The sequence below is a fragment of the Prinia subflava genome, chromosome Z (assembly GCF_021018805.1).
Source record: "Prinia subflava isolate CZ2003 ecotype Zambia chromosome Z, Cam_Psub_1.2, whole genome shotgun sequence".
NCBI classification, from domain to species: Eukaryota; Metazoa; Chordata; class Aves; order Passeriformes; family Cisticolidae; genus Prinia; species Prinia subflava.
In genome coordinates, this window is record NC_086283.1 from 77,653,296 (window position 1) to 77,676,822 (window position 23,527).

The following is a 23,527-nucleotide window of genomic DNA, read 5'->3' on the forward strand; positions in this document are numbered from 1 at the left end:
CAACTCCTGGAAATCTTGTATGAAGCTGTTGCGGTGTGCGTTTCCCAGGACGCACAAGGCAGCATTGGGGTGCAACCCTTCCCCCCGGGGAGACTCTTTCTCCCCGCTCAGGAACTCCGATGGTCTCAGCAAATAATTTTGGGGTGCAGAGATGAAGCAGAGACGAGACGGGTCTTGGGGTAAACTGAGGAGATTTATTAAAGGAACAACTGAAGAATAAAAACTAGAAGCTGAACCCCAAGGACCGGGAGCACGTGTCCCGCTGTGGATTTTATACACAGGCAATACAAAGCAAACAACCAATGAGAGTGCACCCAGGGGGGAGTCTAGGGCAGGGAATACAGAACTAAATCCAATGGGAATAGCAGAAGCAGTGTAGTGGTATAAAACAGCAAATGATATATCGAGCGAGGGAAGATTGGCAAGGAAGGTTCTAGCAACAGAGGCAGGGATACAGAGAATTGACACATAACGGCATGTATAATTTAAATCATAACACACAAATGAAATAAAAAGCTAGCCTGAAGACTCAAAGCAAAACCCCACACCACCACGTGAAGCAACATTTTTTTTTTTTTTAGTCATGTAGAGGAAGAGCCCTTCCCAAGCACTATGCTCACTCTAAGGGACTTAGAGTGCAAACACACAGAGACGAGGGGCAGTTTCAAGGTGCTCAAGAGGATTTGGTGTGGCTTCTGCCTGCTGAAGCCTTCAAAACTCTTTAGACCACACAGCCACCTTCTATCTCATCTCTGCATAACTTTTCTTGGCTACCTAGCACAAGCAGATATATTAAACACTATGATTTTAACATCATGTTTGGCATTAGACGCCTGCAGTGCTGTGTCCATGTCTGGGCTCCTCAGGACAAGAGAGACAGGGAGCTCCTGGAGTGCGTCCAGAGGCCTACAAAGATATGGAAGAGCCTGGAGCATCTGCTTTAAGAGAAAGGACTGTTTATGAGGAAGGGAGCTAGGGCTGCTCAGCCTCCAGAGGAGCCCCAGCTGAGAGGAGACCCCATCCCTGTCTGTCCCTGTCTGCAGGGAGGGTCAGAGCAGGGCCCAGGCTCAGCTCCGGGGGCCCAGCAATGGCACCAGAGGAACGGGCAGGGACTGGGCCCAGAAAGTTCCACCTGGACATGAGAAAGAGCCTCTGTCCTGGGCAGTGACTGAGCCCTGAAGAGATTGTGCAGAGAGGGTGTGGAGTCTCCCTCACTGGAGATATTCCAGACTCCTCTGGACACAATCCTGTGCCCTGTGCCCTGGGATGGCTCTGCTGGAGAAGGGAGGTGAGACCAGAGGACCCTTCTGTGGTTCCTTCCAACCTAAATAATTCTGTGTTTCTATGAGCTTGAACTTGAGCTTTACAGTGATATTTGTCCATCTACATCATTTTTATCCCCAATAAGCAAAGGACCTTCTGAATCATGGTATTGCTGCAGCATATGTCTTCCTAGAAGAAATCATCAAGGTGCCATATTTTCACAACATATCATTTGTAAATTGCTTGACAGTTATTTCTCCCATTATTATTTATCATGTATCACTCCTCATAAACTGGAAAAAAAGGTTTATTTTCTGGTTAACAAGGTCTAAGAAGAAGATGTGTCTTGATAAATGACAGGATATGAATCAGGATATATCACATATTGTGAAACATTTTGCTGTAGTAAAAGTGCAACAAATAATAATTCTATCAGCTTTATTGGATATTGGTTGCTCAGTCTCATATGTTAAATGGATCTGGTGCAGCAACTATCAAATCTAGTATAGCTGTAAAATGCACATTCCTAAGCTTTCAGCACCTGCTTTTATAGTGAAGGTAGGGATAAGACAAAAATACTTTGTAGGGAGGCTCTATTGAGCAGGGGAAACACCTGATAGTGCCTACCAGGAGTGACAGAGACTTAAAGCAAGGATGTGCTTCATAATTGCAGATACCAGTTACAAAAATTTCCATGGTAGAAACAAAGTGTGTGATAGTGTCCACCGTTAATTCCACAAAAGCAACTGCTTCTGTTTTTAACCGAATAAATGAGCAATAATAACAATTATGATAGCAATAATAATAAATTAAAGCAATCATACTAGTACAAGGTCTCCTGAGTGGAAAACACTTGAGAACTTCTCAGGGACCTTGCCTGGACTGATGAATGAGTCTGCACATAACCACAAGCCATCCCAGCTTCTGCAGCTCTTCTCTGTCCCCTCTCTCCCAAAACAATTCTGAGCAGCAAATAAAGAACAAATTGCAGTAAATCCACTTGAAAACCTGCCACAGATATTCAAAATATTCCACAGCACACAGAAACATGGGAATGCATGGGAATAACAACTCTCACTATGATGTCCACAGGAGATTTGAAGGAGTGCAAGGCAACAGGCTATTTCAGCAAGGTATTATAGACAAAAGGATGTTTCTTTGGCCTACAGGGTGAGTTTAGCTACGTAAATTTAGGATTAGATAATAGTATTTATGAATTTATTATTTAGATAATTTATTTACTGAGATAGATTTAGATGAGGAAAGTATTTCTCAAACAAAAATCTATATCTGACAGACAGTCTGCATAAGACAATAAACAGTCGACACAGTTTATTCCCTCTCAGGGACTGCCTGACATAGTCATGGGACGTAACTTTTGTGGTCATACATTAGCAATAAAATGTTGCCATTCTTGTCATTTGAAAGCTTTTTATAATGGCAATACTGCCCAATACAAGCAATTTCATGAAGTCCTCTGCACCAGCTCACCAAGCAGCCAGAGTGAGTGTGATGACCGATATTTTACAAAACAGTCATTACTTTGTTTGCTGTGGAAAAATTAATTAATTCTTAAATGAAAAAAAAAAAAAAAAAAGCTATTTTCCCACCCCTTAATGGTTGGGAAGAATTTGGGCAGGACACTAAAGGAAGAAAATCTCCAGTATATACATCAAGAGCAACATGCATATAGCACATAATAGAGAAAAATGAACAAAAACTTCAGCTTACAAATTGTGCTGTAATGCAGACAAAGTATTTATTGTCCATGTCTGGTACCAGCTGGCTACTACCACAGAGGACATACAGATACTGGTCTTGGTGAAAAAATGAGAGTCAGTCACCATTGATCCTTCTGTGCTTTCCTCATTCATACACCAGAGAAATGGAGGGAATTTAGCCAAGACCAAAGGCAGCAGCTCAGAGAGCAAAATCATACACATGCACTAGAAAAACCCAAGGGGGTATATGCCAGCAGAGCAACTGAGCTAAAGAGAACTTAATCTCACAAGACACTGCTTATAGAATACAGTTACAAATTAATTTAAAACAAATGGAAGCAGTTGGGGCACTCCACAAGGAGTCAGGAGAACTGGGGTTTTTTAAATTCTCTGCCTTCATATAGACCTTTTTCTGGGAGTTAAGTGGACATTTTTTTCTCTCTGTATCTTGTTCTTGCTTATCTTTCTTTTCTCTTGCCTCTGCAGACGAAGTTGTCCAATCTCTAGACTGTGTGTTGTTATGAAGTATGAAATCCAGCCTAACACTTGTACAGTCTCCAGAGACTGCAGCAATAAGAAATCTACCCATTTTTGCCCTGTGGTTCGGTTTAGAATTAAGTTGTCCTTACTTCAGTTTTCCAGTAATACTCTGGAAAAAGACTGTTTTGACTGCTAGAAGGACTTCCATGTCACACTGTATTGAACCAGAGTGCATAAAAAAAAATAATTTTTCATTTGATAAAGTAGGATATCATCATCCCAGGGATAAGGCCTACAGGATATATATTTCCATGAGATACTTAAAAGAGCTCAGTCTGTTTGCCTTATTAAACAGAAGGTTGGGGAATGGCTTGCTTTCTAAGTTTAAATTCCCCAGGCGAAATAGAGACATAGGCAAAATTTTTGCTACATTCAGCACTGAAACAAGCAGCAATGCCTGGAAGCTGAATTAAATTGCATCTGAGGCCCATTTGTGCTTGAGAAGAGGCTCAGACTTTTCTGCATTGCTGGACCACCACAGCATAACACCTAGAAACTTCAAATCTTCTTCTTTCTTCTCAAGGTGCTGAGATGAAACTGGAGAAACGAAAGTGTGGAACCTTTATGTTACTCTGAAGGAGGTCTGATCAGTTAATTGTACTGTAAAGCCTGAAAATATTATATATTATTATATCTACATACAATGTGCATTTAAGACTGTTAATGAGAAAGACACTGAAGCAGATTATAAATTTGTTGGCACCTCTATTTCTTAATATTTGAGTAGAAGAACCCATAGGAAATAAACAGGTTTAATCTGACACTTAATGAGTCCAAAAGAGCAAAGTGTCTCTGTGGAAAGAGCTACGTACAGGGATCATTATTGTTGTTGCTGAAAGCACAGTCATAGAGATCAAAATTTACCACATTTTTCTTTGTGGGAGAGAGGCTTTTGCTTTGAGGGAGATATCTGTAAGTCTTAGAAAGCAGATCTACAGACTGTTAAGAAACTTACTCTGACAGGCTATATAAAAAGGGTAATTCCGGATTTTTTTTTCAGCAAGAAAGCAGCAGCTTGCTTTCTATAACAACAATGGTCCACAAAACACCTTTTGATGACTGCTTTATCAGATAGCCACAATTACTGGCAGTGGAAAATGGAGTGTGACATGTTTATATGTAAGGACAACTAACCAGACCCAAACATGAACTACATAATCTCTAAAATACTCTACTTCTCTTTTTTTCCTAGTGCTGCATGCCACCAATATCTGAAAAACAGGTGGGGAGGACAACCACCCTGTGAAAACACAATTTAGCTTAATGCATCACAAAGACTGCACAAAATAAAAATATAATATGGTAAAGAGTAAACCTTTTCTGATAAAAGACTTAATATTGCTACCTAATCACTTAATTTTATTACTTTTTTCAACAATACGCATGACACCATACAGCTGAATAAATTCAACTGTCTTTTTGACCTTTGGCTGGTTGATTAGGTTTTCTGTGGGTGACTGATGACTGTCATTGATTTCAAAGTGACTCTGAGGATGGTGTATGTATGATATGTGGCTTGATTTTGAAAAACACCTCTTGTTTGCCTCACTCTAAGTATTATAGGTCAATAACACAATTGTAGTGAGAGTAAAGTTAACTCACTGATGAGTAAAAGGGGGAAAAAATCTATGCACAATAAATTTTGAGATTTTTTTTTCAGGGAGTTCTTAGAACTGTCTTCTATCCAGAACAGGCAATTGAACTTAACCTTTGAAAATTAGGAGCAGACAGAGGTTCATAAGTCTAACAATTTGAGATAATAAAAATACTTATTTTTGAATGTACTGGCCAAGACATGGAAATAAAATAATTTTTAAAAAAGAATATAATACTGTGAAAATGTATGTTACATTTTGCTTCAGTAATGAGAAGGAATTGAAATTATATTCTCACAGAGCTGAACTCACCTTGCAGAGGCTTCAAGGAAACTATGTGATTCAGAAGCCATGGTATTCTGAAGAATGGCTAGACTTGATAGCTATTTTAACATTCCACTACTCTCTAGCACAAAATAAAGAAATTATATTATTGAGATTAAATTAGATAGTGCAGTCAATCAATGTATTTACAGATCTCTGGGCACCATGGAACAACACTGTGTAGCAAGGACTGCCAAAGATGTTACACTGCTTGGGTGATGGCTTTTAAATTTACTTTTCAAAAGATGTGACTATATTTAGGCATTATAGAAGCACTGAAGCTCACTGAACCATCCAATCATACTCCAGAACAGTTTGTAGAAATGTTGTGAAAACATCCTGACATAGAGCCTTGCACATTCCAGCCCTGAACTTATTATAATTCCTATATTCCCTCCAACAAAAAATGCTCAGAAGTGCTAAATTCTGCCAGCACAAGGTGGCTTTATTGTAGAGATTCAGATGAAATGCCAAGTTTATTCCTCTGGGGGACCCAGGCAAAACAAGCTTTGAAGGAGAAGAAAATACTCCAATACCCCAGTTAGTACATGGAAGGGTAGATAGGACATCCATCCCAAGGGATAAAGATGGGGATTCCATTAACTCTACAGGTGAGCAGGTGTGACATTGCACTCTGCTTCACTGTGGAGGCCACCACAGCAGCTGAAATGTTCCATTTAATACAGCTAATTAATTTTTTTTTTAAGGATCACTGTATAGGTCAAAAATAATTTTATTTCCTTTTATCTAATGCTCATTATCCAAATATGCTTTGGATACTTATTTAGCTTTACAGGTATTATAAGACTATCTCCTGCAACAGATTGATATAAAACTTAATTTGATATCTACAGAGTGCTCTGAACATGAAAGGAGGTGTGCTATACCACATATTCTATAAGGTTTTCTAGAAAAAAATGCTAGGAACTTGCTCACAACTTTTTGTTTCTTCAAGGACACACTCTTAAATATACTTAAAAAAAACCCAAAAACAAACGAAACAACCCAGCACTTAATTTGTGGAAACAAATACACACATTATTTATATGTCTTATGTCTTAGCATAAACAAAATATAGCCAAATACTGGCCCAAATATGACTGATAGTGTGTCAAAATGTGGAAAAATAATATATTTAAATAACTTAAATCATAATTGTTGGATTTATCTGTTGGTTTGCTCTCCAATTTTTTAATTCATTTATTGTATAATGGAATTCAGTGTAGTCTCATGAGAATGACATTACAACTGTGTTGCCAGAGGCAAACAAACATGGTACAGATGCTTAAGGGAGATAAAAAATCTAAATGCTAATATTTTACTGATGCTAAAAAAAAATTAAAAAATGTCAGGACAGAAGCAGTGTTCATGGATTTTTTTCTGAGTTAAAAGGGTCTATTTCACAGATACAGGGCAGTCATAGATTTAAACACATAGATTTTATTTCCACGGGTTTTAGTGCTAAGGAATGTGACAGAGTTGTTTCTGACAGATTGCCCTGAGCATATATCTGATCTTTCCAACTGCTGCCTCTACGGTTCACTGAGAGGAGATCAGAAGGCCTGGGTTTGGCAGGTGGCAATGCAAAGCACACAAACCGCAGGGTCGTCTTTCACAGCTTTTTTTTTTTTTTTTTTTTTTTTTTTAATCCCCAATTTTTTTTTTTCCTTTCCCCTCCCTCGTCTTATCACTGACTCTCAACAGTTTGGCCTCTCCAACTCCCCATCTGCTCCATCCCCATCTCCAAAAACATGGCAAGCCTGTGCAGTTAATTCACAGAGAAGCCTGAAGGCATTGGATTATTGGAGTTAAAGCTGTGCTGCCGACCAGCTTGGGTCATGAACCAGACCCCCCATAGTGCTGGGAGCCAAATGGAGGGCTATTCTCAGAGTGGGGTGTCTGGAGCAGCACAGCTTTATGGCTCCTTGCCATCGAGCATTTAGTCTCTGTCAGCTCAGTATTTTCACATGGAAAGCAATGCCATTAGACTATTTTCACTGCTGGGAAGTTATAATTACACATTAATAAAAATAGGGACATCCATCCAGCATTTCATAAATCAGCCTTTTCTCCACTATATTCTCCACAACCATAACAGATGGGTTAGTTGAGATGGGCCAACAGAAATGGCTGATTTACTGGCAAAAAAAATTATGACAGCTGGATTACACACATATAAAACCACACACACTCTTAAATTTAAGTAACATTTTAGAAATAGAGGATTTGGTTCTGACCCCACTAGTTGGAACTGGATCTAGCCCTAAGAATATTAGACATTACCCTTCAATTTGCTGATCTTTAACTTTTTCATTAATGACCTAGGCATAAAAATACGGGAAGGTTCTGACACAATTTGCTGATATCACAAAGTGAGAACATTTTCTATCTAGAAGAGACAGGATTATTGTAGAGGAAGAGCTGTGTGACCCAGAGGAGTGATAAAAGTGGAATTAAATGCAATTGTAAAAAGTGCAAGGCCGTGTCCTTAAGGACTAATAGCAAGGCTGTTTACTATAACACATCAGTTTGGAGGCAGGAGAGAAATCTTGGATATATCAGCCATATGCAGGGTAATTATAAACTACAAACATCATGAAATTGTGCATAAAATAAATGTAATTTCAAGAGGTGTTTAGAGTGATTTTTTTTTAATCAAGGACATGGAAGTATTGAAGGTATTAAAAAAGATACAAGAGAAAACTCACTTAAGATTAAGTGTAGTTGCTTATGGATAATGATGGCAAGTTCAAATTGAAACAGATGCAGAGCATGTGTATCAGGCTGGTCCTATCAGAGAAAATGTGAGACAGTTTAATTTCTTTAGCCTAGGTAAATGAAAGTAGAAGAGTGATAAAAGTACACACATGTGCTGATAAGAGGTAAAGGAACACAAAGGATTGTGAGAAAGAACCATCTAAAACAAAGGACAATGATGGAATAATAGCTAATGGCAGCTTCCTGGCCAGGAACACATTCTGTGCACAAGTTAGCTCATGGTTACTCATAGACTCATGAAAATACAGAAACTCCAGGACAGTTCTTCACTGAGAAATAAATAGAGCACAATCCTCTCCTCTCTTCTCCTCTCCTCTCCTCTCCTCTCCTCTCCTCTCCTCTCCTCTCCTCTCCTCTCCTCTCCTCTCCTCTCCTCTCCTCTCCTCTCCTCTCCTCTCCTCTCCTCTCCTCTCCTCTCCTCTCCTCTCCTCTCCTCTCCTCTCCTCTCCTCTCCTCTCCTCTCCTCTCCTCTCCTCTCCTCTCCTCTCCTCTCCTCTCCTCTCCTCTCCTCTCCTCTCCTCTCCTCTCCTCTCCTCTCCGAACCTCTCCTCTCCTCGAATCTCCGAACCTCTCCGAACCTCGAATCTCCAAACCTCTCCGAACCTCTCCAAACCTCTCCTCTCCGAACCTCCCCTCCACTTCTCTCCTAAAATTTCCTCTCCTCTCCTCTGGATCTTTACACAAGACAAGAAAACTCATACAACTGATAAGCAGAATTAAACATTTGTATTTTCTGTGAGTAGACTTATTGATTTCACAGCACTGCTTGGCTTACAAATGCAGAGAACACCAGTAACTGAAAAGGAAGTGAGTCAACATCAGCAACCAAATCCCTAGAATACCAAAGAATTTCAAAACTGGTAAATCCTATTTTGGATGAGCTGTAGTGTAATTTTCATTTAAGCTATTTACTCATCCCATAGGTACAGCTCTTCTGCAGTCTGCAGTGTGTCCCACCATCACATTATAGAATCCAAAGTTCAGTGTATGTTCCAGAATGAAAGTAGTATTGAACGGTGGATATAGATCAAAATCATTCATCTTTCACCAGAGACATCAGAGAAAAATAACCATTGCCATAAACGTCAAATCTACATAGGAAAACAAGGGCAAACCAACCTTTTTAATGTGGGTAAAACTCAGTGTCCAGAGCTGTATACAATGAAAAAGTGCAGTCATGCTGCATACAAAGCAAATTTTCTCTTGGATCTTCTTATGCCATCTGTGGTCAAAGCTCTTCCCCTCTTTCACTGTCCCCCTATTCCTACCTGTTTTTATTTGTTATTGACAGTTGTAACATCTGCTCAGAAAGAGATGGATCACTGCTTTTTACCAGACTGTTTCTCTAGGTTCTGAACTAAGGTGAAACTGCATTTGTTTTCCATTTACTTCAATAATTTTGCTTTATTTGTTCATGCTCTTATGGCAGGAGAGTACTTCCACTGTATTTTCTGTACCTCAGGTTGTGAGGCTTTCTTTCTTATGTCATCAAGGTCTGCCTTCCTTGATAATATGTGATCTACTTTGGATTTATACTCTTTTTGATTAAAAAAACTATTAGAAAAAAAAGGTTTGAATTAACTAATCAAGTTTTTAAAGAGTGATATATAGTTAGAAAAACAACAACAACACAGAAAGGGATAAAGCAGAAATTCAGCGGGTACAAAAACTCAGGTTGTGACCCAAAATTTTTAATTTGTATAAATTTTCACTTGTTTTTACTTACATGAGACAGAGGTACCCCTTGCTATGCTCATCTTGACTCATCAATTACGTTTTCATGTACATTCTTTGAGCAGCCTTGAGGTTGAAGTGAAGGATCTCAGCTGGTGAGTGTACACTCAGTTTACCTAAGTAGTTTAGAACTAAATCAACTATTCCATGTTTTCAGAATATTTTTCCCTTAGAAGGAATGGAGCATGTGTGTATGAAGCAAAATCTCCCAAAATACCATGTCCAGGCACAGGAAGGATAAGAAGGTGCCTGGGAATGTCTAAAATGGATTTACAAAAAGAAAATCTTGTCTGAGAACCTGAGTTCTGTGGTAGTCTTCATGACCAGACGAGTGAGTCTGCAGGTGAAAACACTAGATTATATTTCCCTTCACTCTCAGAAAGCTCTCAAATCAGTCTCACACAGTGTTATTGTAGTCAAAGAAGTGTATCTGAAGTACTGTGCCTGTTTAGGGCTTTACAGCACCACAAATGACTTCACATAGTGAAATGAGCGTAACAGAAATCTCCAAGATAGTCTTGGGGTAGAGCATAAAATATGAACAAAAAATGCTGAGACATCTGAGCTTGTGGATTTGTTCAGCATGATGGATTGAAGGGAATCTCATTCATCTGAGAAAGAACACAAAACCAATGGAGATGAACAGTGTAATAATGAGAAAAAATGTAAAAAATATTTGCAGAACAAGAAAATTTAATTAATTATGAGGGTTGATTTTGGGTTGTTATTTGGGCTTTTTTTTCACTGGAGTGGTCAGCCAGTGAAACAAATCCCAAAACGCCTGTGAGATTTCCTTCCTCAGAAAAAAGAAGATCAAAACTTGGTTGAATATTACATGAGTGATTTGTGCCATGTGGACCCACTACGAGCAAGAGTTTGCATTAGGTGACCTACAGATTTCTCTTCCATATGAAATTATTCTATGATTTTCTTATTTCCATAAATCTTTCAGCAGAAAATATTTAACTGCACCTTGAAAAATTTTTGTCAACCATAGCCATTGCCTTTTTTTCTGAAACAAGGTCGACATTTAATTTTCCACACCTTTTTTTTTCTCAAAGATATAAAATCTAACCTCTTATTAATATTCTTTTCACCACATAAAACAAAACTTTACAACAGGCAATTGTCATTTTCTAAACCTTTTAATAACACTCATTTCTACAGGTAAAAAAATAATGGGGTGATAACGTGTCCTGAATTACTAGTGACAGTAACTGTTAAGGCTTCAACTACTTAGTGTTTTTCACCAGCTGTTGCTTTTAGCATCAGCAATTTTGCTGCCAAATCTCTGCTTATTTATGCATTTAAGAAAATTAGAGAAAAACAGCCATTAGGGAAAAGTAAGCAAGTTTCCTGGAAAAAAAGAAAAAAAACCACAAAAAACACACAAACAACAACAACAACAAAAAAAACCCAAACAAAAACCAACAAATGTGTTGTTGTCTGTCACTGTCATACCTTCTGGATGTCACGAGTTTGCAGATGACACCACGGAGTGTGGTGAGGTCACATACTGGAGGGAAGGGATGCCATCCAGAGGGACCTGGACAGGCTGGAGAGGTGGGACCATGTGAACTTCATGAAACTCAACAAGGCCAAATGCCAAGGGCAATCTAACACAGAAATACAGGCAAATCAAAGAATGGTTAGAGAGCAGCCCTGGGGAAAAGGACTTGGGGGTGTTGGCTGATGAGAAGTACCACATGACCCAGCCATGTGCACTGGCAACCCTGAAAATCCCAACTGAGTCCTGGCCTGCATTAAAAAAAAAATGTGACAGGCTTGGAGCAATCTGGTCTAGGGGAAGGTGTCTTGCCCTTCTTGTCCAGGGGATTGGAACTTGGAACAAGGTGATTTTTACTGTCCCTTGCAACCCAGACCACTCCATGATGATTTTGATTCCACTCCATTGTCTGAGATATGGTGTTGCTCTTTCAGGCATGGAAGTCAACCTGCAAATGTTCCAGATTTATGTAAGAACCACTGTGATTATTGGTGATTAAACACTGATAATATTTAATCAGCCAGATCAAGTTGCTCCTGAGAAACTATATGTTTTCCCCCCCACCCTTAATACTATTCATATTTTAATGTATTATTTGAATATGCAACTTAATGTTAATTATTTCCCTAGTATTATTTACATGTTTATCATCTCTTCTGTGTTACCTGTTTCCTGCTTTTCATTTTCAGCCTTTTTTTTTTTTCATTTTTACTCTTTTCTCTGTGGAGGGATGCAGAAGAAGTGGTTCACTTGGCTGGTTACAACCCACCATTTTTCCTTTCCAAAAAAATTCTGGAAGACCTTAAGAAAAGGCCATCCTGGCTTGTAGCATTACACATCCTGAAATGTTTTTCTTCACATTCTCAAAGGTGTTTTCACATTTTCACTGCCCTTTCCAGAGCCTGTCTGTACTGAAGTCTTGGAATGAATCAGTTTCATGAAGAAAGGGAAATAAACAAATGTCAGAAACCATTTCTAATCTGCAGAGGAACTAATGCTGAATTCCTCCCAGTACTGAAGGGACTCTTTATAATGGTGTTTTGTCAGAATCCACAACGAAGTTGTGCTGTAAGGCCAGTCTTTTCTGTCAGGTATAATGGAAAGGTTCAACCTGATCCCAGACGGATTTGTGGTTTGTGTGTTTGTGTGTGTAGATGCATATTCACACATGCTGCTGGGTAAACTGAGCTCTATCAGTGGTGGGCTGAAAAGTATATTATCCTGGGTGAGAATATGAGTTTATCAGTTATAATCATGATTTGGGCTCATAGGGTGTACAAACATAGTAGCTTTTATACATCAAGAGTATCTGCATAATTGGAAGGATACAACACGGATAGAAGAGTTTAAACAGATGCTTTTAGCAAGCAATTTCTGCCATTTTGTTAGTTAAGACTCTACTTTTTCATTCAACCCTCAAGCTAGCATAATAAAGATATAATTTGTCTTCCAGCCCACCACCATCCTTCCACTTTTACTCTTCTGCTTTTCTCTTTATTATTTTTTTTTGAGGCAATAAATAATGACAAGAATTATTGGTTTGGTTTCAGAAAAAAAAAAATTCTAGGAAAAAGCCTCTACTCTACTCATTAACCCTCAAGTATCACTGTTGTTTAAGTTTCTGTTAGTAAAGAATTCAACACCTCTTGGGAATGTAAGCAAGAAAGTTTGGTGCTGTATTGCATGAAGTTAAGATCTGCCAGCTGTCAACTGCCACTTTGGTTACTTTAGAGTGCTCAGTCTTATCATAAATCAAAACCCATGGGCAGGAGCTATGTAAGAGTTATCCAAAGAAGGTGCTCCCTGAACAGAGAGCTTGCCAACAGCACAAGTTAACCACAGATACAAGTAAACAGGTCACCACAGAAACCATCCAAGTCCATGGTCTTACCTTGCTGCAAAAGCTAGGCGATTTGAGCAAGGTCAGCAGGCATTAAGAGAGTTTGTTATGTCTAATTAGCTAAATGCGTTCTTAAAGCTCTTCCTACCCACCAGCCATTTAGGATTTTTAATTTTTCTCCCTCTGCACATTCATTTCCTCATATGCAGTTCTCCAGACTCAAGCTTTTGTTATGCATTGTCCATGAGGCAGGTCACATCACACGATGGAACTCAGTACTCCTTATTCAGCTGTCATTCCTGGTATGATGTTCCTGTGTCACAGGTCTCTGGCTTCAAATGTTCCTCTGACCACAAAAAAACACTCTGCTCTTAAATGAAGCTCTCCTTTCATCACACTAAAAAAGAGCTGAAAAAGAAAGGCTGCATAAAGCTCCCATAATTTTTTCAATCAATTAATTTTCTACAAAAGTATAAAGTTTTCCCTGAATTAATATTGACACGGGGAAGATCAATGACATTAGTTTAATAAAGATATTCTGCAATATTTGCAGAACAATTTCCTGTAATGAGATTGCTTGACAGACCTTCCTACTAAACTTCAAAATCACTAAATCCTCAAAATTAATTACATGTTCTGGGACAAACAACCACAATGATTTGCCCCTCCCATTTTCTGACAGCTCAACCCCCCTCTCATTGCATCCAGTAACTTTTTCTTTTAAAAGAAACTCAAGTAAATCATCATCTCATTGCATTGATTAAGGTTTTTCTATAAAAAGCAGCTGAAGTAAAATGTGTAAGAGTGAAACATTATTCTGTAGACTATGCATAAGACACTTTGATACCTCGTCTGTTTCAGCACGTGCTTGCTTCAGTTTCTAAAGAAAAATAAATTCAATTGCAGTCCAAATTTTTATAAATTTATTATAAATTCTTCCTCCGCCTCCCTTCTGTCAAACACTTGCTTCAGCAGCCTGGACAGAATTCCTGAATCCCAGCAGACCACAGCAGACCTGCGTGGAAAGGAAAGGAGGAAGGAGAGTTTCTTGCAATTTTCTTTTCACTGCCAGAAACTTAAGATGGTGTTCCCTGTCTGCCTGCAGTCTGGATCTGGGAGTATGTTTAAATGTGAAAACTATTCCAGAATACATGTGTGCTGAACTCCAAAGTGATGGGAAGCAATGTGTGCTGTTAGGACAAACAGTACTCTTTACTGCATATTTTTTGTGACCCTTTTATTCCAGTGTTGGAAACTCATATTCAGATCAGGCAAAAGGGGATTTTCAGAACTTAATTCTGGTAGTCTGTCAATGTGTCTAAAACTGAAACATTTAGCTAAACACAAGATATGAGCTACTTTGGCTCAAAAGATTATTCCACTTCTGTGAATCCCTAATACTTTGGTTGTGAGGTATTTTTTATTTTTTTCTTAATTTACAGTTCTTGTTTGCAGCTATATGTGTAAACATGCACAAATAAATATACATCTGTTTCTACCTCTTCCATGATTTGCATATAGGTCTCCAGATTTCTTTCTGGTTCCCTTCAAATTTCTTGAATCACATTTTTTCGGTCTTCAGCAGGCAACTGAGGAAAATGGAACACTGAAAGCAGAGTCCTCATCTTCCCTTTTTACTGATTCCTTTGTTGTCTTATCTTTTCATGCCATTTGAGTGTTTTCAGGACAAAATATTGCTGTTAGAGAAAAAGTAATGTAATATCAGGGATATCTGCAAGGGTTACCAGGAATTACATTTATTTACTCAGTCCCCAGTGTACTTAGTGCCTGTGTCCTGATGAAGAACTGAAGTCAAGTGGAAATTTATTGCCTTACACATAACTGAAAATACCTTACATGAGTTTACCGATAGATAAAGGATATGGAGGCTGTCTTTACTGGGCTGTTGGTCAACTTGTGCTCACAAAGCAATAGAAACCACTAACAGTGTTACAAAAAGAGTTGAATGCCACTCATTTCCTATTGCTTAAAAAGAAGTCTAAAGTGGGTATTTGCAGCTCCTTTTACATGTAATTTTTTTTAAAACAACCATCTGCTGTTAGCAGACCATAATTCATTTATTTGTTGTTGCTAAAAAAATGAAAAAAAATTCTTGTGAAAATAGCACTTCAATTCCTAGTTTTTTTTCCCTTACAAAAACCAGCAAATGTCCACGTGAAACTGATGTAGAAATGACTTCTTTTTGCAACCATCTTATGGCCATCTATGTCTTCAGCTGTGCGTTGCAATCAAAGAACCTTTAAAGATGATGGACAATTTAGAAAATTGTCAGATCTCTGAGAAATGCTTTGAGCAATTGACCTGAACTTGTTCATCTTGAAGACAGATGCTGAGGATTTAACACTTCCACATTCTCTTCAAATTAGACCCAGAGCTATTGCTGACTGATGCAGGACCATGTGGCTTTGAGTATCCAATTCAGTCAGATCCTGAGGCCATCTCTTTAGAAACACTTCCTGATGTAAAGATGCTTTGACCCACTCATCAGTCATGCTTTTGACAAGATAAAGTCAAAAGAGTACAGTCTGTAGTACAGAACAACTTCAAAGTCTAACCTGCAGACAGCACCCTGATTCTGCAGTGATTCTTGCGTGAAATGAGACGCTCCTTCAGTTACTTAGCACTGTATCTGTGAAATAATGAAATAACATTGTCACAAGTTGGAAACAATAGAGCAAAATGAGCTTTCCTAGTTTTGCAGCTAAGCAACTGCATGGAGGGTGTTTATCTTTATTTCAAACATTTGTCCAAAGCAGGGATGAAATTACCTGGAGGAATAGCTCCTGTGTCACTAGAATATTCTGGATCCAAAAGGTGGAAAAATAATGGAATTCCAAAAAGAAGAGAAAGACTAAACAGATATTAGTAATCTTAATCACAAAAGAAGCTAAAATGCTGCAGAAATTTTTCAAGTGTAAATTGAATCTAGAAATTTTTTACGTATGAAAATGCATGAGAGATATATTTAAATAAAATAGCTACTGTTAACTTAGAGTTTTCTTGCAAGAGTATAGAAATTACTATAGCAGAGAAAGTGTCAGTTTAATCTAACAGGGGTCAATAGTGAATTGCCTAAGAACAAGTGTTCAGTGATGCTTCATCAGATTTCTTTCAAAACCCCCAACAATTTGCAGTTCCCTTGGATCAAATAAAAACATGTTTCATCCATGCTCAGAACAGACTTCAAGTAGTGTTTCATGTCACACCTTTGTGACTAACCAGGGAAGAAGTACATTATTTAGGACAGATCAGTCTTTCTGGTTTTGTCTAAGAAATTATTTTTTGCCAAGACTATTAAATGGCTTTCCTGTAGAATCCCACATTCTCCACCCTCATCTGCTAAAAAGAATGTATCAAGATCATTACAAAAGAGCTGGACAATTCTATTATTTTCTACATTGCTAAAGCTGTATTTTCCTTCCTGACCGTTCTTTCCTTCTTAAAGCAAAGTCCAAGTCAGAAGGGGAAGGGAAGGAATATCTGAGCCTCTGTAATGTGAATTTCTTCAGAGGTTGGAGCAGCTGAAGGTGAGATGTACTTTGCTAGGCCATGTGTTATTTCCATGGTATCCAGGCTCTGCAGGGCACAAGTTCACACAACAAAACTTCATCTTCTCCTTGGCCCAGTCTGCTAGTCCCGCCTACACCCATGGCCATTCAAGCTGGATCCCATTCTGTTCACCAAAAATGTTTATTGTGAAACCAGCAAAAAAATATCGCGGAATGACAACGCCAAAATGAAAACATGGAAAACTCTTACAAGATACGTCAATCTAGAAAAGAGTAAGAGGGAACCAACTGCAACATCTTCATGATAATAATTAATTCTGTGGTCTCATAGTCTAGAATGCCAGCAAAGATGAGCTTGCAAAATTGTCTGCCATAAAGTCAGTTTCTCCAGCTAAGTACTTCTGAAGATTTCCAAATGGATTTAAGAGTAATGGCATTGACATGAAATTCTCCTTTCATGTTTCTCTACCATGTTACTCATTAACCGTGCAGGCTCCTGAAAAGAGGATTGCTTTCCCAGGGACTGAGGGCAAAAAGTAAGGTACATTTGTTCGGTTGAATAAAAAATGCAGGTTTGTGACATTGGAAATTAATTGTGAATTCCAGTGGAAACTAGTTGTGAATTCCAGTGGAATCCTGGCTAAATCAAATGGCTAACTGCAGTGAATGAATTCCACTTGGGAATGAGACCATACATGAATGTTGAAATGCTTATGTTTTCAGAAGAAAAAGTTTCAGCATTATACTTTTAAGCAGTAATTTATTTTAAAATTAAGTTAAAATTCTGTAAGAAAGCGGAATATTTGATGTTGAGGGAGATAGAAACAGGAGGTTTTAACGACAAGGATTTCCGTTTAACTTTCGCATTTGCTGTGCACTTGTTTAGATCTGAAACATAGTCATACTGGAAGTCTGGCCACAAAAGGTCATGCTAGTTCCATACAGATGCTAGTCTTCAACTTTTTTTTCAGATTAAATTGATTTTGAATTGATCTTGGGTTTTTTTGGCAAGAATATGATAGGCAGTTTGTAAGTCCAGTGATCTGAAGAAAGAGAAGAAGGGTAAAATGCCTTGGAACACGTTTTCATTTTCTTTTAAAAAGATATTCCATGACATTTATAACGTGAACAAACAACAACAGCTCTGCTTGTCTTAAGAACATAGAAAGATTGATTTTTCTTGAGTTTTTTTATGTTTCTGCACATGTTTTCAACTCCAGCTACTGCTGTAATAGCCAAGTGTTTGACCTTTGACCTGAACAATAGCATTTCACACTTGGAATGATTCCTGTATCAGCCTGTAGGAAGTATCTGCCACCATGGCTCTTGATACTACACATGTCCAAGGAAAAAAATTAATAACTGTCAAAACTGATGTAGTTATAATGGATCTGCTCTTTGGTTAGTGGTCTGCATCGCATGTTTCTCAAAACACCATTCAAATATTTACAGCTAATGCCTTTGGCTGTCAGAAAGGCAGGTGGCAATATAAGAGCAGCCAGCTCAGCTGCTGTTGGACACAGTCTTACCCATTCAAGTGAAGAGCTTTTCACTGTTACAGTCAACAAGCAGCAGTATGGGAGAAAAAGGCCTTGACCAGGGAAGGCTTGGATTGGATATTAGTAAAAAATATCTTCACTGAAAGGGTGGTCAGGCACTGGAATAGGCTTCCCAGGACAGTGGTGGAGTCACTGGTCCTGTAAATGTTCAAAAGACATGTAGACGTGGCACTTCAGAACATGGTTTAGTAGTGGGTTTGGTGGTTGCATTTATGGGTGGATTTGATGATATTAGAGGTCTTTTCCAACCTAAATGATTCTGTGATTGTATGATTAATGAGAAAACTCACAGACTACTCACAGGTTCTGTGGTAGTATCTAAACCATAAACTTGGTGGTCAGTGATAGGATTAAAACAATCTCTACTCAGGTCAGTCGACACCAATCCTTTTCCGTTTTGTTGCAAATCATGATCAAAACCAACAGAAATTCCTATTTACCTCTGTGAGATTTAGATGAGCACTCTCTTGAGCAACATGTGTGTCCTTCTGTCTCTGATCTAGACCACATGTCTTCAGAGAAAAAAAATACTCACAGAACAAGGTTTTTGGATATATAATTATCCAGAATTATATAGCTGAGTTATATGATGACTATCAGGGTAGAAAGAAGTCTGTAACAAAAATTTAGACAAGTCCTTGCAACCCTTAGCACTCCACCTGCAGCCTCAGATTTCTCTGTGGCAATCTGAAGTTCCCAGTTATGAGGGGAAAACTGCACAAGCCATCTGAAGTAGACCATGCTGTATCAGGGATGAGATGCACGAGTGGAAATGCATTGCTTACCTGCTCAAAGACCTCCGCTAACTCGCCTAGAGTCAAGTTGTTGACTCTGATAGTAAAATCTCCATCAGTGAAATCTACTTTAGGATCCTTCTGATGCTGCCATGACGAATGGAGGTAACAAGCTGAACACAAAATAATCTGATCCTGATGGAGATTTTCCAGCTAATGACAGTCCAAGGGCAGAGGCAGATTATTGATCTGTTTAGTTTCTGTGCATTTTCCATCTCAGATACAGGTATTCATGTATTTTTATGTCTGCCCACAGGGACCAATGATTGCCCGTGCCTCCCCACCCACAGCCCAGCCCAGGTGGTTTTGTGCAGGAGCTGACCTTAGTGGGGAGCTGGCTGTCGTAAAGATGGCAGCTCATCCATCACATCTTTTGCAGGCTGTCAGCATTGCATTTAATCTCACTTGTAATTTTCCACGGGAGGTTTGCAAAAGCCACAAACAGAATCCTAATGCTACGTAATGAGGTTTGTAGACAGTGAATGCTTCCCTTCAGGATGAAGCTGGGCTGCCCTCAGCTGCCCTCAGCTGTACAGAGACGGGAAATTCCCAATTTCGCCTACAGTACCATGTGTTGTTCACATGTTTTTGGAACAGGTATATCTTTTCTAGACAACATTCAGTTATATATTGTCATCTTCCATCTCAACTCATGTGTTCTCAGAAATGAGCACTCAGAATCTTGCACTTTACAAAAGAAGATTTTTCCAGCTGCTGAGATATCGTTTCCATGAAGTTTCATTCACATTTTATGGATTTGTGAGATCTTACTCACTGGGTTTTCTGCAAGCTTCAAGTCCTTCTGTAAATCCTGATCAAAACACCACCCAGAAAATCACAGTTTTTAAAAGTTTCAACCAAACTCAGGAAACTTCTATCAGCTCTGAAATTTTCATTTTTCATTATGTTCACTACACCTGTCTTCCACCTTCATTCCCTTCTTGAGATTTACCAGCACAGAAATGAGCTAAGTTGGAATCAATATGAGCAGAATTATACTCTTGGAAACAATGCCAGATTCAATCAAGAAGGGTTATTCGAAGGATGAGATATAAAGCTCTGATTCCCAGGTATATATTCAATGGAATGACCTCTCTCCCTGACCTGTCTGTCTGTGTCATGCTGACAGATCATCTCTTCCCCTGATACAGACCCATGGAAGCTGCAATTTGTCAACAAGTCCCTGGGCTGTGCACATCTGGAATGTATTTCTACAATGTTTCTCCTCTGGCAATAAGATGGGAACAGGCTAAATCCCTGGAATTATGTGGGCCTCAGTCACCTCATCAAGCTTTATCCCTTGATTCTCATTCCATAGGTGTCTAGCCTCTTGACCGAATGATGAACCAAGAGAAAAATGTGTATTTTTTCTCTAGAAACCTCTTTATATTTACAGATTCTACAGCAAACAGATTAGTTAAATTACTATAGCTATATTTATTGCTGCTAGAAGCAGTAATGATAATTATTACAATGTTATATTTTTTTAAAAATTATGCTTTCAGCCTTGAAGCTGGAAAACATCAGCTAATCATCCTGAAATTGTTTCTGCCAGGTGTCCTCCTCATGCTGAATTAGCTTTTAAAATTTTGCCGAAGCAGTTAATCAGTTCCTGCAGGCAAGATTAAGGAAAAATACCATGCTTTGAAATGAACTATTGCCATTAATAACTTTAATGTTGTCTCTGTAATTTGGCAGGAAACTGGAGTCCAAAATCAAACTTTTCTTGCTTTTTAAAGAAACCAAACCAAATTTGGCCAAGTTTCTAACCTCCAGCCACAAAGATATTGGGAGGAAGTTTTTCTGCATGATTTAATTCTCCTGAGTATTCTCCATTTCTCACAGCTCTTAGCAGTCTTGTTTCATTACAGAGCATAGCATGTCTTCCCTGCAGTTATTCTTCCTTGTAGGGTGGAGAAAACCTATGTTTAGTCCTAGAAAAAAAAAAAGAAAGAAAGAAAAAGCGTAACAAAGGAGGAGTGAAATGGGGTAAAGACTAGAAATTCACACAGAAAAAGAATGGGAATTTTTTACATTTCAGTATTATTATGACATCCAAATTATATTTATGACCTTGCCATTATTTAACATGAGGACATGTGGATTTTAGCATGTGGATTTTTCTTCCTTTTAGGTAATGAATGTATGAAATCTTCATTGAAACTGCATCGCTGTGCAGTCATATGCTTAGAACTGCAGCATCTTTAACAAAATAATAAAAAAAAATCCTCCTTCAGCTCAAACAAGGCATGGCGAGGAAAAAACCCCATCATTATGAAGTCCAAAATAAACCAAAATAGTCTTCTATCCAGACAATCAATTTCTCAATGGTGCCCAATAGACATATTGAATCATGCATTTTGCTTACACAGCTGCCCAGAGAAATACAAGGACCATATTGCTACCCATCTCTTTTTGCAAAAGGTTGGCAATTATAGCGCTTGGAAAGTTGTAACCATCTTTCATTGTGTCAGTAAGTATTATTCACATTGGCATACAACCTCCATGCTTACCCTTACAATATTCTTAATTAAATTAAGATTTTACCTGGAGCATAGAGGCCTGATCCTTGCAAATGCTACCAAGTTTGTGACTCGATGCAAAGATAATGGTGAGGAATTCTGAGGTCTGTGTTATGGAGGTACACATTCAGTGTAAATTTACCTCCAGGCTGTAATGAGCTGATTTTCTGTTTCATTCCAAATTCTGTTTCCCACCATATCCAGCTTTACAGATAGGTGGAACAAATGCAGTGAAATGGTGTCATAATCATAAAGGGCATTTTCTCTATGCCAGTTATGAGAGGGTATGCTCATATCTTGAGTCACAGGGCTTTGTTTCCCTAATAAAGATAAGTAGCATTTTGGGTGCATGAAGCTAGAAATCAGAAAAGAAACAAAACAACAAACCCAACAAAAACAAAGCACCAAGATGAGTCTTGTGGTAGACAGCAGCAATTGATGCTTTCTATAGCCTGTTATGTACCCTTTCACAAGGCCATCTCAAAGTACTGTTTTGCCTTTTCATAAGGATGTTTGGAAAGTGACTTGAATAAATCATGATATGCAAATGTAAATAAAAACAAAGACTGGGATTTCTAACCTAGAATTTGAATATACACCATGCATGCAATTCATACAATTTCATTTATTCAGATTTATGTCCAAATACTGAAAAGAAAAGACAGTCTATTGGCTGGGAAGCTGGGTTAACCTTTAGGAGCTCACGGGATTTGCTCTGTGTTTTGCTCTGGACTTCCTGCATGTTATTTGATGAGCTCTCAAAGTGTAAAAAGTACTTTAAGTGGCAGGCAGTGGTGGCCCTTAAGATAAGCATTTAAGCTCTATTTGATGCACACATTAATCAGTGTACTGAGCATCCTTCCATTTAGCGGGTTGCCAGTTCAAATGCCAAGAGATAGCCGATAGGGAATGTTGCGGTGCCTGCTTGAGGCGCCTTCTCAAGCCTGCCTGGCTGGCTCTGGCACCACGGCAGCTTTCGGCACAGCCAGCAAGGCACACAAGCTGGACTGACTGGTGAGTCCCTGTCCGGAGCAGCGCCGGGGGACACAGGTGGAAGGAGGCGGCAAAGGCAAGGAAGGAAGGAAGGATCCTGAAGAGTTGTCACAAGAGTTTATGGGTGTCTCTTGCAAGATGTCCCCAGCTCTCGAAACCCCCTCCGGCAGAGCGTCGATTGGCGGCTGACAGCAGCTTTTATGGGGGGTGGAGAAAGGGGAAGGGGCACGGGATCAGCCAACCAGGGATGATTTGGGAGCAGATAACAGGCATCCTCGGGAACCAACCCAGCAGGGGAAGGAGGAACCTCCTCTGGGTCTGACCTATCACTCGATGCCCTCCTTATAACTTTCTAGCTCAGGGGAGAGGCCCCAAAATGACAGGCAGGCTCCCGAAGAGGGGTACTAGGGGACTGACAGGTAACCGAAGGAGGGGGAATTCAAGGGTACAACCAAGTGGAGTCAGGTATAGGGGTACAAAGTACAAATCATTTAACATAGTAAACTCACGTGACACAAAGGAACAAAACCACTCCAATGGAAATTTCAGAGAAATTATCCTTGCTTCAGAAGTCAGTGAAAAGAGCTGTCTTGCTCCTTCTAGGCTAGTACAGACTAGCCTAAAATACAGACAAAATACAGACACATTTCTCATGAATTCTTCAAGAGTACACAAGGCTACTTAGGGAAGATGAGCTGAAAAACAAATAGATTTTGGATCTTCATACAGCTCAGGTATGAGCCCAGTGACAGGCCTGAGAAGACCAAAACACTCCAAGGCATGCTCAGAAATTAATCTGATTGAAAAATATTAGGGTATGAAAGCTG

At 39.0% G+C, this 23,527-nt stretch overlaps 1 protein-coding gene across 1 annotated transcript in view; it reads left to right on the top strand.

Moving 5' to 3' along the window:
* RIT2 (Ras like without CAAX 2) overlaps positions 1-23,527 on the top strand; it is a 182,354-nt gene that overhangs the window by 156,884 nt on the left and 1,943 nt on the right. The gene's annotated exons all lie outside the window — the stretch shown is intronic.